The sequence below is a fragment of the Panthera tigris genome, chromosome F3, assembly GCF_018350195.1.
Source record: "Panthera tigris isolate Pti1 chromosome F3, P.tigris_Pti1_mat1.1, whole genome shotgun sequence".
Taxonomy (NCBI): domain Eukaryota; kingdom Metazoa; phylum Chordata; class Mammalia; order Carnivora; family Felidae; genus Panthera; species Panthera tigris.
In genome coordinates, this window is record NC_056678.1 from 145,096 (window position 1) to 158,815 (window position 13,720).

A 13,720-nucleotide genomic window follows, 5' to 3' on the forward strand; every position below is an offset into this window, starting at 1 on the left:
GATCATGACTCATGAGCTGAAGTTGGACGCTGAACTGACTGAGCCACCTACGTGTTCCCCCCACCATGCTTTTTTTTCATGGTTTACCCCTATAATAATATTTCCTTGCAGAAAACATTTCTATAGTGTCTGTTCTTTTAGTACATCACTTTCTGTCAAATCCATTGTCAACATATTTGTTATGGAATTCTATTGTCTGTGTGTGGTTTTCATCCATGACTCATTGCCCCACAAGGTTTATTATTCTTTTTTCCTCTTTCTTGGAAGGATCTGAGCTAAATGTTTTCGTAATGTTTGTATTTCTCCTGGAAAGGGAGGGAGAGAGAGAGAGAATTATCAAGTGCTAGTATGGAGGGGCAAACAGAGAGGGAAGGAGGGAATCTCAAGCAGGTTCTGCACTGTCAGCACAGAGCCTGATGTGTGGCTTGAACCCCACTAACCGTGAGTTCGTGACCTGAGCTGCAATCAAAAGTGGGTCACCTAACTGACTGAGCCACACAGGGGTCCTATAAGGAGCTACATTTAACAGTCATATTTGTCTTTAGTGTTTTGAGAAACAGAAGCCACTTAAACTATTTGCAATTCCAACTTACCAACATACGATACCACTGGAGTAAGTTTGAATATTTTCTCTTACAAGAGATAGTTCATGCCAGTATAAATCATGCAAACACTTCACAAGATAACATATTTAAATTTCTTAGTGTTAGTATTTTCAACATGCTTTCAAGTACCTAGGGTTCAATATTTATCTGAGGTTACTTCGGTAAAGCATTTACCCAATATTAATCAGTTACAGGTACGGCGAGTAACATTTTGAGACTACCTATGAGATATCTTGTAATCCTCACCACATGAGAAAATGGAGACTGGTAATAAGTAGTAAACGGCATAACTGAGATGTGAATCTACATTTGAATGATTCCAAAACCTGTGTTCCTTGTGTAATGGTGCTCATTTTGTAATGGTGAATATTACAATGATTTTATTGAATTGGATTCTTGTAATCCTTAAAGCTATTAATTTTATTCTAGAATGTCCCGAAACCACGCATAGCAAAGCTACTGCTTTCTTCTTGGCAATTTATGAAAAACATTAAGCTATTGGGAGACTTGTATTATTCACTAATTCTTGTCCATTCTTGTGTTATTCATTTATTTGAAGTTACAGATATTTTCATGTCCTCTTTACTTTGTTTTCTACTAAGTGAGGGCAAAACGTGGCACTGTGAAACCAGAAGGCGGAACCTGAGGACAACAATCCTGATTCTGAAAATTAAGATGTGGCTGAAACTCTTTCCAAACCACCAGCCAGAGTTTATGGTGATTGTCTTCCTATTTTACCATCATCTAAATCTCTTCTGAAACCTTCTCTCAAGACGTTAGCTGTCCTTGGTCTTGCAAAGGTAAGTTGTTTTGTTTTATACTGCCCCCACCCCATACCATCCTCTTGCTCCTTATAATGATGAAAAGAATCTTAGGAAGAAACGGAAGTCCTCAAGATCATAATAGAAATCAGTGTAATGATAACAGAGAGGAAGGTACAGGATTGAAATTTATAAAGTTTGGTGGGAGTAGACAATTCTCGGGTATGCCTTTATGGAAGCAAAGAAGGAGAAAGCAGCTGGAAAGAATAGCTCGATGCATATGAAGATGAGGAGGGGGTGAAGGGGAAGAATTCATTTTAGAGGGGCGAGAGGAACTTAAAGTATGAAGAGTTGAGAGAAAGTATCATAAAATCACAGCAGCAATAGTGGGATTAAGGCAGAGCAGATGCTCTTTAAATTATAAAATGTGGGAGAAAATATTTTAAGTGCAAGTTAAGAAAAAAAAAGCCAGGTAACAAAAAAAAATGCTTAGACTCTTCTGAATGACTTACAGCTGATGTCTGTGAAGAACTGGAAGAAATTTTTGCCCTTACGTTTCAGTTTAATAAGGGTGATATCCTAGATTTAGTTTAGCAAAACCTGTTTCTAAGGAATGCAAAGTGAAATCTGTTTCAGGCCATACCAGGTTGATTGCGAATTTTCACTTTTTGGCTATTGTCTTTTTGGGGTTTCTAAGGTAACTTACTGTGTGGTATAATCTTGGTATATTTTAGGTCTTTTTGAGTAGAAAGAGAGGAAATAAACATTTATTCTTTTCATTAAGTAAAATTTCTGGTGATGTAAATAAGGTTCTTTATCTGTGAAATGAAAAACTAAATTTGAAGCTGCAACACTGAATTTGTTTTTGTTGTTGTTGTTGTTGTTTTTTAGCTTATTTATTTATTTTGAGAGAGCAAGCAGGGTAGGGACAGGGAGAGAGGGGAGAGACAGACAGAATCCCAAACAGGCTCTTCATTGTCAGCACAGAGCTCGACACATATTTCAGACTCACAAACTGGTTTGCGAGATGATGACCTGAGCCCAAATCAAGATGCTTAACTGCCTGAGACACCCAGGTGCCACTTAAGGTGCCACACTCTGAAAGAAAAAAAATATATAAAATATGTTTTCTGCATTCTGAATTATCTTTTTTTAATTTTAAGTTTTCAACTGTTTATATATTTTGAGAGAGAGAGATTGAGACGGAGAGAGAGAGAGAGAGAGAGAGAGAGAATCCTAAGCAGGCTCTGTGCTGCTGGTGTCAAACCTGACACACAGCTTGAATAACCTGAGCCAAAATTAAGTTGGACGCTTAACCAGCTGAGCCACCCAGGTGCCATTCTTTTTTTAATAGTATCTGAATAGAATAGACACATGCACACATACCAAATGAATGAACTCAACATGTATAAATTTTTGTCTAATATGAACTCTTTGTCATGACAGAATCATAAGGCAGGAAAGGTTTCCAAGAGAGTATTCAAAATTCTTTATAGGAGATGATTTTTACTTTTTTGAAGATTTCCTACAATAGATACATTTTTAAAACAATATTTTTGAGAGAGATGGAGCATGAGTGGGGGAAGGGCAGAGAGAGAGGGAGACACAGAATCTGATGCAGGCTTCAGGCTCTGAGCTGTCAGCACAGAGCCTGACACGCGGGGCTCGAGCTCAGGAACCATGACATCAAGACCTGAGCCGAAGTCGGATGCTTAGCCGACTGAGTCCCCCAGGCACCCCAAGATACATTTTATGTTATTCAGGGGAAACTTTAGTATTCATAGTTGTTCAATTTAGCATGTAAATTCTTTCATGTGTAAAACTGAGAAAGACTGCTGAGTTGATTTTTTTTTTTTTTTAGTCCCTTTCTTCTTTCCGCCTGGGAATGTTCAGTCCTGCTTGATAATCACACATGTACTTGAAGATTTTAAAATCTTCAAATTGGATGATCATAAACATATTAGTTGCTTAATGCTAGATTCCTTCTCGGGTCCTTAACTACCTTCCAATATGGTGTAGATAGGAAATTAGAGCTCTTCATATGCTGTTCCCAGTGGAATAATAAAACTATATGAAATTTTAAATCGGTTTTTATATTTATATTAGACTTCATGGTAGTTCTGGAAAATGGCTCAAAATTCTGTAATCCTGTATTTCTCTTCTATACTTTAAATCTTGCCCCTTAAGATTAATTTTTTTATTTGTTTTACTATTTTTTTTGATTCTTGAGAGAGAGTGAGGGAGCATATGAATCGCAAGCCGACTCCATGCTTCGTGTGGACCTGACTCAGGGCTTGATCCCACGTCCTTGGGATCATGACTCGAGCTGAAACTAAGAGTTGGATGCTCAACTGACTGAGACACCCAGGTGTCCCAAGATTAATTTTTAAAAAGCAGTATTCTTATAAAATCCTGAATTAGTGTTTCACAGTTAAAACATTTTATGACTCTTAATGCCATTCATTACAGAAATGAATATTTGTCTATATTAGTAAAAGCATATTTTACATCCTTAAACTAACGTTGAAATATAGAGTTGAAATCTTGAATCTCATGTTTTTTATCCCCTTGCTTTTGTGATTGTATTATTTTTACTCTTTAAAAATATTTTTAGTGTTTGTTTATTTTTGAGGAGAGAACGTGAGGGAGAAGGGGAGGGGTAGGGAGAGGGGCACAGAGGATCCAAAGCAGGCTCTGTGCTGACAGCAGAGAGCCTGATGCAGGGCTCGAACTCATGAACCAAGAGCTCATGACGTGAGCCAAATTCAGAGACTTAACTGACTGAGCCATCCAGGCGCCCCTCCCCTGTTTTCATTATTATTCTTTATTTATTCTTTATTTTTATTATTTTACACTTTAGTGTCCAGTTAGGTAATATATAGTGTGTACAGTGTAGTCTTGGCTTCGGGAGTAGATTCCCGTGATTCATCACTTCCGGATAACCCCAGGGCTCATTCCAACATGTGCCCTCCTCAATGCCCACCATCCCTTTTTCCCGCCCCTATAACTCCCCACCCCCATCAACCCTCAGCTTGTTCTCTGTCTTTTAAGAGTGTCGTATGGTTTGCCTCCCTCTAGGTATTTGTAACTATTTTTTCTTTCCCTTCCCCTATGGTCTTGTGTGAAGTTTTCAAATTCCACATATGAGTGAAAACATACGATATCATTCTCTTGACTGACTTATTTCACTTAGTATCATACCTTCCAGTTGCTTCCACAGTGTTGCAAATGGCAAGATTCCATTTTTTTTCATGGCCGAGTCGTATTATTCCATTGTAGATAGACCACCACCTCTTCTTTAGCCATTCATCGGTTGATGGACATTTGGGCCCCTTCCATAATTTGGCGATTGTTGATAGAACTGCTATCAACTCTGGGGTACATGTGCCCCTACAAATCAGCACTCCTGTATCCTTTGGATAAATGCCTAATAGTGCTGTTGCTGGGTTGTAGGGTAATTCTATTTTTAATTTTTTGAGGAACCTCCACACTGTTTTCCAGAGCGGCTGCACCAGGTTACATTGCCACCAACAGTGCAAGAGGGTTCCCATTTCGCCATATCCTTGCCAACATCTGTTATTTGCAGAGTTGTGAATGTCACCACCACACTCTGACCGATTGAGGTGGTATCCCAGTGGGGATTGATTTGTATATCCTGGATGATGCGTGATGTTGAGCATCTTTGCATGTGTCCGTTGGCCATCTGGATGTCTCCTTTGGAAAAGTGTCTATTCACGTCCTCTGTCCCTTTCTTTGCTTACTTGGTTTTCGGGTGTTGAGTTTGGCAAGTTCTTTGTAGACTTTTTTATACTAACGCTTTATGTGATATGCCATTTGCAAATACATATCTTCTCCCATTCCGTCGGTTGCCTTTAAGGTTTGTTGATTGTTGCCTTTGCTGTGTGGCAGCTTTGTATCTTGATGAGGTCCCAAAAGTTCACTTTTGCTTTTATTTCCCTTGCCTTTGGAGACATGTCAAGTAAGTGCTGCAGCCGAGGTCAGAGAGGTGGTTGCCTGTTTTCTCCTCTAGGATTTTGATGGTTTCCTGTCTCACGGTTACCTTTTTCATGAATTGGAGTTTATGTTTGTGTAAGCTGTAAGAAAGTGGTCCAGGTTCACTCTTGTGCATGTTGCTGTCCAGTTCTCCCAGCACCATTAGCTAAAAAGACTGTCTTTTTTGCATTGGCTACTCTTTCCTGCTTTGTTGGGGCTTAGTTGGCCTCACATCTGTGGGCCCATTTCTGGGTTCTCCATTATATTCCATTGGCCTCTGTGCTTGTTTGGAGCTAATACCGTGCACTTGAGGAGTCCGCCTTTGTAGTACAGGCTAAAGTCCGGGATTGTGATGCCTCCCCCACTCTGGTTTTCTTTTTCAACCTTACTTTGATTGTTTTGGGTCTTTTGTGGTTCTCTCCACAGTTTAGGATTGTTTGCTCTAGTTCTGTGAAGAATGATGCTGTTATTTTGATTGGGATTGCATTGAATGTACAGATTGCTTTGGGTAGTATTGACATTTTAACAATGATTGTTCTTGCAACCCATGAGCATGGAATATTTTCCGGGTTCTTTGTGTGTTCTTCAGTTTCTTTCATAAATTGTCTATAGTTCTCAGCATACAAATCTTTTACCTCTTTGGTTAGGTTTAATGCTAGGTATTTTATGGTTTGGTGCAATGGTAAATGGGATCCATTCCTTGATATATTTTTCTAATGCTTCATGATTGGTGTATAGACATGCAACCTATTTGGGTGCATTGATTTTTTATCCTGCAGCTTTGCTGAATGCATGTATCCATTCTAGCAGGTTTTTTTGGTGGAGGCTTTCAGGATGTCCACATAGAGTATCGTGTCGTCTGCAAACTGTGAAAGTTTGACCTCTTTGCCAACTTGGATGCCTTTTATTTCATTTTGTTGTGTGATGTCTAATGCTAGGATTTCCAACACCATATTAAACAACAGTGGTGAGAGTAGAAATCCCTTCGTGTTCCTGATCTCAGGGGAAAAGTTCTCAGTGTTTCTCCATGGAGGAGGCTATTAGCTGTGGGCCATTCATATGTGGCTTTTAGGGATTGAAAGTCTATTCCTTCTATCTGACTTTCTTGAGGGTTGTATTAAGAAAGGGTGCTGTATTTTGTCAAATGCTTTTTCTGCATCTATTGACAGGATCATATGGTTCTTATCTTTTCTTCTCTTCATGGGATGTGTCATGTTGATTGATTTGTGAATATTGAACCAGCCCTGCTGCCCAGGAATGAATCGCACTTGATCCTGGTGAATCATTCTCTTAATATACCGTTGCATTACGTTTGCTAGTATCTTGTTGAGAAGAAGAAGAAGAAGGATTAACTCTGCTTCAAATGTCTGGTAGTATTCCCCTGAGAAGCCATCCTGCCCAGGACTCTTATTTGTTGGGAGATTTTTAATAACTGATTGAATGTCTTCACGGGTTATGGGTCTCTTCACGTTTTCTATTTCTTCCCGTTTGGCTTTTGGTAGTGTGTGGGTGTCTAGGAATTTGTCCATGTCTTCCAGGTTGTCCATGTTGTTGGCATATACTTTTTCATAGTATCCTCGGATTCTTGTTGTATTTCTGTGGTTTTGGTTGTGATCTCTCGTCTTTCATTTGTGATTTTATCTGTTTGGGCCTCTCTTCTTTTTGAGAAGTGTGGCTAGGGTGTTATCAACTTTGTTTATTTTTTAAAAAAATCTCTTTTATTCACTGATGTGTGAAACTTTGTTTTTGGATTCTATAGGATTTATTTCTGCTCTACTCTTTTTTGGTTCTCTTCTTCTGCTGACGTTGGGCTTTCTTTGCTGCTGTGTTTCTAGTTTGTTTAGGAGAGAAGTTAGTTTCTGTATTTGGGACCATCCTTGCTTCTGGAGATAGGCCTGGATTGCAATGTATTTTCCTCTAAGGACTGCCTTTGCTGCATCCCAAAGGGTTTGGATTGCATGTTTTCATTTTCATTTACTTCCTTATGGTTTTTAATTTCTTCCATAATCGCCTGGTGGACCCATTCTTTCTTGAGTAGGAAGTTCTGTAACCTCCATGCATTTGGAGGCTTTCCATTTTTGTTCTTGTGGTTGATTCCAAGTGTCTGAGCATTGTGATCTGAAAATATGCATGGTATGATCTCAGTCCTTTTATATTTGTGGAGGGCTGTTTTGTGACCCAGGATGTGATATATATTGGAGAATGTTCTATGTGCACTTAAGAAGAATGTGCATTCTACTGTTGTGAAATGAAAAGATTTCAATATATCTGTACTGATATCCATGTATATAAATGTATATATTAAGGCCAATATATATCTATGTATATATGAATACATCTGGTCCAATGATACATTGGATCTGTGTTTCCTTACTGATTTTCTGCCTTGATGATCCGCCTATGGCCATGAGAGGAGTCTTAAAGTCGTCTACAATCATGGTATTTGTATGTATACATTTATTCATGTTTGTGATTCATCGATTCATATATGTGGGCGTTTCACTTTGGGGCCATAAACATTTGCAATTGTTAGCTCCTCTTGATGGATAGACCCCTTAATTATGATCCAATGCCCTTCTGAATCTGTTACTAAAGTCTTTGGTTTAAAATCTAGTGTGTCTGGTGGAAGTATGGCGACTCCAGCTTTCTTTTGACTTCTAGTAGCATGATAGGTGGTTCCCCATACCTTCACTTTGAATCAGGAAGTGTCCTGGGGTCTAAAATCAGTGTCTTGTTGACAGCATATAGATGGATCTTGTTGTTTGGTTTTGTTTTGTGTTTTATCCATTCTGATTCCCTGTGTCTTTTGATTGGGGCATTGAATCTATTCACACTCAGAGTGATTAGTTAAAGATATGGATTTAGTGTCATTGTGTTATCTGAAGGTTTCATGCTTTTGGTGAGGCCTCTGGTCCTTTGTAGTCTCTGCTGCTTTCCACTCAAGGAGTTGCCCCTTAGGATCTCCTGCAGGACTGGTTTAGTGTTCATGAATTCAGTAAGGTTTTGCTTGTCTTGGAAAGCCTTTCTGTCACTTTCTATTCTAAATGACAGCCTTGCTGGGGAAAGGATTCTTTGCTGTATATGTTCCCATTTAGCACATTGACTGTTTCCTGCCCCTCCCTTCTGCCCTGCCAAGTTTCATTAGATAGGTCTGCTGCTACCCTTATGTGTCTTCCCTTGTCAATTAAGACCCGTTCGTCCCTAGCTGCTTTCAGAATTCCCTCTGAATATTTGTACTTTTCCGGTTTCGCTATGACATGTCATGGTGTTGACCTGGTTTTGTTGATTTGGAAGGGAATTCTCTGTGCTGCCAGGACTTGAATGCCTGTTTCCTTCCCCAGATGAGGGAAGTTCTCAGCTATCTTTGTATCTTTTCCTATAACTGGAACCTCACAATAGATAACTTTGTGTCTGCCTACACATTGTAAGATGGGACAGATTAATTTTTGTATTTTGTGTTTATTTGAAACAGAATTTTTCTCATTTGATATTGAAATCCCCAAAGGATTAAAAGTTGGATGTGAAAAATTAGGGCCCTTTGGTAAAATTGGTCATAACTTTGGGGTAGAGGCCCCTGTTCCTTCTGTGACACCACAGCCTGATGCCAGAGAAGACATGGTTGTTGCCCCTTTGGTGAAAGCATAAAGAAGGAAATGCAGAAAGCTGGACAGTTATACCACATAGGGGAAAAGTGTTACTCACAATCCAACTCCAGAGAAACATTTCCCAGGCCTCTGTTCCCAAAATACTCCAAAGTCCATGTGTTCCTGGGATGAGGAGCAAACACATGCAGGTCCAAGGGGAGGCGACCTCCATGGGGAGCAGTTGTCAGAGATGTGGGGCATTCCTGAAAGGAATTCAGGCAAATTAAACCCTATGGGGCAGTGCTGATCGCCCTCAGATGGTGGTTTATGATCTGGGGAGCAGCAGGTCCGTTGACAACATAAGGAAACCAAGTCCCAGGAGATCCACAGTGAGACGTCCTGACCTGAAGGGGAGCAGCTGTCCAGTACCAGGAGAGTTCAGGGAGCCCAGGTCATGTGTTATTAAGAGAGACCACAGAGCCCTGGTGGTCCCATACTGGGAAAGCCTACAGAGCCCAGGGTCCTCCCTTTCCTGCCACCATGTCTGGTCCCAGGCAGATGACTCAGCTCTGCTCCCCTGAGTTCAGAGGGGCCTCATGGCAGGAGGGTGGGGTGCTCCAGGAGGTGGGATCTGAGTTCCAGAATGCTGAGATACAGGCCTGATGTTAAGACAATCGAAAGTCAAGGGTACTGGGATGCTCACATAGCTTGTTTTACTAGTCAACCCAGGCTGTGCTATTAGCCTTAGTGTCCACATCTGACTGTAGGACATAACTTGGCCTTCTTGATCGGTTGTCTGTTGGACTCTGAGAGATGAGGTTGAATCATTGCCCCGTGCCTACAAGACATAAAGAGCCACCTGGCAGGTTGCCACATGATCCTCTAGGGCAGGGCACTCCTGGAAGACCCTGCTCAGGTCTCTGCCTGGTTCCCACCTCCTGGGAACATTCAGCATTGTCTGAGGAGATGGAGATGATCCCGGATGTCAGCAGGTGCTACATGAAGGAAGGCCAGCCATGGGAGGAGAGCAGGACACACCCTGTGCCACCTTCTAGGGCCCAGGCTGTTACACCCTCTGACCTCAGCCCAAATAAATTCCCCTGCTGTGTGGACTTGACCTCCATCATTCACTTCTTCACTCCCTCTCTCATTACCTCCCTCATTCACTCACTTCTTCCTCATTTAGCAGGTGATCTCTGGTCCCTGCCATGTGCCCAGCACACTGACTCCATCCATGAGCATGACCCCAAGGGGTCACCACATGAGGCATCTTCCTTTGCAGAGTCTGTGCCTTCCTGCGCTCTGCCTCCTTTGACGAGGCTCAAGTCTGCTGTGTGACCGTGTCCCCCTGACCAGCTCTGTCCCAAGGGCTTGAGGTCCTCAGGATATCTGTGCTCCCAGGCTGCCAAGAGAGGATGTTCCTGTGACTGTGGTGAAGGACCAAATCCTCTGGCAGAGTTCAGGGTCACAGATGCGACTCTTCTGCAGGGGCAGGTGGACTCTGGGGGCATGAGGTGTCATCAGCAGGACTGCAGTGCATTGCCAGCTTCAGTTTCCCAAATCCAAGACCAAGACCCTAAAAGCACCTGCCACACACCCTTGTGCTGTCAAAGTGACAGTTCCCATCCTGTGTCCCTGCTTGCAGCCTGCTCTCTTTGCATTTGATCATGATCTGTCCCGACTTGGCGAGGTGGGGTCCTTCTTCTGTGTGATAAGATTATAAACAAGGAACAGGGAGGATCCTGCCTTTGTACAGACTTGGATTCTCAATGTTTCTCTTGTCTAGAAATAGAGTGGATGCAGAACTGAATAAAAGAGTGGCTACTGTAAGGAAGGAGAAAAGAGCCCTGAGTAAGGGTCCTTGCTCTGTATTTTTAGCATCAGAAGGCTTACCAACATGATGGATGTCTAGAAAGAATAAAAGCGTCATTATTAACCTATGTGTGTGAGAGAAAGGAGCTTTTTATGTTATGTGGTGTTAGGGTTTGGGTCAATATAAAAAAAAAAAATCCTGGCATCCAGCAGATGGCTGTTCATGACAGGCAAGAGACACATTGTCGGTTTATCCTAATTTGTCTACGGATAAGACAGAGAATGCTACCTCAGAGCTAAGAAGGCAGGTTTCTGTTGCTGGTTAGCTCTGCTCCAGGTGATTTCACCCTGTTGAGGCTGTCTTTATCCCTCTTTACCTGTATACCTATTCTGGAGCTTCCATCTTCTGAAAGCAGCTTTCTGCTTTTGTACTATGCTGGGGGTGCTTTCGCCCTGTTTACGTAATCTTGGATGCTTTCACTCTGTGTCTTCCTATTCCTGTGTCTTTGTTCTATGTTGGGGGTGCTTTCCCCCTGCTTACCTCTTCTGGATGCTTTCATCCTGCGACTTCCTATTCCTCTGTCTTTTTCCATGCCTAGGGCACTTTTGCCCTGCTTACCTAAACTTGGATGCTTTCATCCTTAGCCTTGTTAACCCATTTGTACAAGCTCAAGGATTCCTATACTCAATTCCCACAGTCCGACCTTTTTTTTTTTTTCTTGGTTTTCTCTAGTTTTTTGTTCACAGACCATCATGATAAGTTCCTGGTCCTTCTTTTGTTTTTGGGTGGCTTGGCGGGTGACTCTGCAAAGATATAAAAAGAGACACGGTATAATTATTCTGCTTCCCAGAGTTATCCATAATTTGACATGTGTGCTGGCTGTAAGTGAGAAAAGATTTAAGTCATGCCACATTGCCCACGAATCAGGCCATTCATTTCTAATTTGGTCATCTGTATATTGTAGCTGTTGGCTCAATGTCACAACCAAATTTCCTATAATGTTAGAGGCATACAAAGGAAAAAAAAAACACTGTAAAGGTGTGTCTGGAAAGCATCCCAGGATTGGGAGTGACTATAAGGAATGGCAGTTATGCAAATATGCTGGTAGTTAGGGTCACGGGGCAGTGTAGAGTGGAGGAACAAGGCCTTTTTCCAATAAACTCCACTGCAGCTTCAAAAGCTTCAAGGCAGGCCAAAGCTTGTCTATCAATAGAAATTTGGTTTATTAATTTTTTGGTAGTATTGACCACAAATTTAACGAGGACATGGGCTGTTTGATGCAGGCTGATTCCAGTGACAGTGGCAGAGGGGATAATGCTTACTGCTGCTAAGGTGCCCATGATTAAACGGCCAACAAATCATTTTTGCCTTAAAGCTGAATACCAGTGTTTAACAAGCTTGGAAAGTGAGCCTCGTCCTGATGGATGCATACAGGGCTCAGAGCTATTAAAAGGAACCCAGGCTGAGACACACTAAGAACTAATAAAGAGGAGAAATTTAATTGGTAGATGTTATATTTATTTACTCAGGACATAAACCCACCCATGGTGGTAGAAATGTTATACTTATTTTCTATTGGTTGGGTTTGTAAAGGGAGGTAATAAAGAGAATGTAGGGAGAAGGAATGCAAATAGTGGCTCATGCATGTTGGTCATTGTGCCAGGAGGCCCATGTTTTGTTAATATGCTTATTTATATAAATTTCATCATGGCTAACACTATGAGTCAAGAAGGGAAGGCCTAGGGCTCAAAGATTAACAACCATTTTACATTTTCCTTTATGAGTAGAAATATAGGGCCAGACCAACCTCTGTCCTTCCAAAAATATATATATTTTTCTTACTAGATTGGTCGAAGGATATGGTCTTATTCAAATATTTTGTTTCAAGGTGGCCTCTGGGACCCCAGTCAATTAAAGTCCAAGTGACCTAGCGAATATTATGCTCAGTCTCTCCGTACCAGGTTGTCCAAGGAATATTATTCCAGCGGTGGTATGAATACTTGAGACTAGAGCAAGCTAGAGGATTAGGAGTGTGAGATAAGTTTGTTTTTGAGGTATATCAAAATTTGTGGCTGAGAAAAATTTTAAATTGTCTGGCCTTGGAGAGGTTTTGGGCTATACATGTAAATGTCAGTTGATTCTTCATTTGAGACAAGCATATAAGTTGCTCAGTTTAGTAACACACTGAAGGAGGTTCTGAAGTAAGCCACCATTGTGGTCTGGGCATATAAATCCAATACCCTTGTTCAGCTTGGAAGGGTGGGTTAAGCTTGGCTCCTCCCATGATCTCCATGTCATTATTGCTAATAGGTATATCCCCATCTAGGAGTGTTAAGCTTGTTACATATAGGTGTGTTATGTAGATGAGCATAATCTAAATATTGAGCTTGGCCTGGACAAATGAGGGCAAGGAGAAGAATCAGGGTTACCTGTATCGAATTCCTGTCAGTGATTGAGATCATGGCTATCAGATGCATTTCAGAAGTATATGCAATACCATTGTGTTGTAAGAGGATGCTTGCCTGGTTAGACAGACATTTGAGGCTTCCCAATGTTATATCAGGGACAAAGACTTGCATTTGCGAAGTGGCTTCAGGGTGAAGAGTCAATGAAGAGGGTTCTTCCAAAAAGGGGGGCGTGGTTTCCCATTGAGACTCATTTTCTGGAAGTCCTGGTCATTTGGAAGATATGGTGGTCTCCACCATGCCAAGGTACAGCTTTACCAACTGAGAGGGAACCCACAGAAGTCCAAGAAAGAACACAGTCCTAAAAGAACACAAGCATATCCTCACCCCAGGTGGAAGTTTAGTGGGCCCAGTCTGTGTGGGCCCCCCTCCAGGGGTTTTGTATAGCACCATAGGATGAGAAGGTTTCTCTGATTTTGAAGAATGTGGCATAGCTGTGGTTAGTCCTTGAGGATTAAGATTTTAAAAGTTAAGAATAATCACAGCAGAAAAAGGAGCT

General features: G+C 41.4%; 1 protein-coding gene across 8 annotated transcripts in view; it reads left to right on the plus strand.

Annotated features, from left to right (window-relative positions):
* LOC122235897 (ankyrin repeat domain-containing protein 26-like) overlaps positions 1-13,720 on the plus strand; it is a 108,230-nt gene that overhangs the window by 30,427 nt on the left and 64,083 nt on the right. For 6 of the 8 annotated variants that reach the window (XM_042976448.1, XM_042976440.1, XM_042976441.1 and 3 more), the window contains exon 6: positions 1,208-1,405. The gene's annotated coding sequence lies outside the window, so the exon portion shown is untranslated. Of the gene's footprint in view, positions 1-1,207; positions 1,406-3,596; positions 3,650-10,132; positions 10,299-13,720 lie in introns of those variants that run through there. The other 2 variants (XM_042976445.1, XM_042976444.1) reach the window with 2 other exon arrangements.